Source organism: Echinops telfairi, unplaced genomic scaffold (assembly GCF_000313985.2).
Source record: "Echinops telfairi isolate 266 unplaced genomic scaffold, ASM31398v2 ScPeMD7_2;HRSCAF=8, whole genome shotgun sequence".
Classification (NCBI taxonomy): Eukaryota; Metazoa; Chordata; class Mammalia; order Afrosoricida; family Tenrecidae; genus Echinops; species Echinops telfairi.
This window is the reverse complement of record NW_022103898.1, coordinates 20,933,186-20,934,615: the sequence shown is the minus strand read 5'-3', so window position 1 is coordinate 20,934,615 and position 1,430 is coordinate 20,933,186.

Genomic DNA, 1,430 nt, shown 5'->3' with positions numbered 1-1,430 from the left:
GGGGGGGGTGGGGGGAGGACGGTGGGGAGGGTGGTAATCCCTTAATAACCTTGTCTAGTTCTTTTATTGCTATGGGCCTGTTGAGATTCTTGACATCTATCTGGGATAGTCTATGGAGGGATTGTTTTTCCAAGTGTTTGTCCATGTCTTCCAAGTTGTTGAATTCATTGGAATACAGGACTTCATAATACTGTGTAATTATCCTTTTGATATCATCAGGGTCCGTTGTAATGTCCCCTGTTTCATCCCTCATCCTTGCTATTGAAATTTGTTCCATCCTTTCTTTGGTTAGGTTTGCCAGCAGTCTGTCGATTCGGCTAGTCCTTTGAAAGAACCGACTTTTAGCTGCAATAATTTTTCCCATGGTTTTCTTGTTTTCCCTCTCATGAATCTCAGCCCTGATTTTTAAAATTTATTTTCTTTTGCTATTAGTAGGATTGTCCCATTGATTCTACTCTACTCTAATCCCATTGATTCTATTGTACTCTAATTGCTGACAGTTTTGTGTCAGCATATCAATCATTAGTCTCTCTTCCTTTTTCAGGTGTGCATGTATTGCTATGAAACGTCCTCTGATAACTGCCTTTGCTGTGTCCCAAAGGTTTTGGAATATTGCATTCTCATTCTCATTGGTTTCTCAAAACTTCCTGGTTTCATCTCTAATCTGGGCCAGTACCCACTCCTTTTACAATAGAGAATTATTCATCCTCCAATTATTTGCCATTGTTTTCTTAATTGTTGATTTCCAGCCTTATGGCATAGTGGTCAGAGAGAGAAGTCAGTATGATTTCTATGTGCTTGAATTTACACAGATTCAATTTGTGTCCCAGCATGTGGTCTCTCTTCAAGTATGTGCCATGTGGGATTGAAAAGAATGTGAATTTATCTGAATTTTAGTTAGAGCTCTGATAATATCTATCAAGTCAAATTATCTTATTGTAATGTTTAGATCTGTATCCTCCTTGTTAAACTTCTTTCCTATGATCTATCTTTATCAGAGAGTGATGTATTAAAGTCACCTATTGTAATTGTTGAGTCTCTAATTTTTTTATCATCTTTTAGAGTGTTTGATTGACAGATTCCATGGGTCTCTCATTTAGCGCATATATATTTATTATGCTCACTGGTTCTTGGGATACTGTTCCCTTGAGTGTTATATAGTGCCCCTCCTTATCTCACGTTATGGCTTGCACCTTGAGCTCAATTTGTTTGAGATTAGGATTGCAAGCCTTGCTTTTAATGAATTGCCATTTGCTTGGTACATTTTTCTCCAGCCTTTGAGTCTCAGCCTATTTTTGTTGTTAATCTTGAGATGTTTCTCCTGTAGACAGCAGATTGATGGGTTGTATTTTCTAAGCCAGTCTGCTAGCCGCTGCCTTTTAATGCCTGAGTTCAGTCCATTAATATTCAGGGTTATTACATCCATGCAT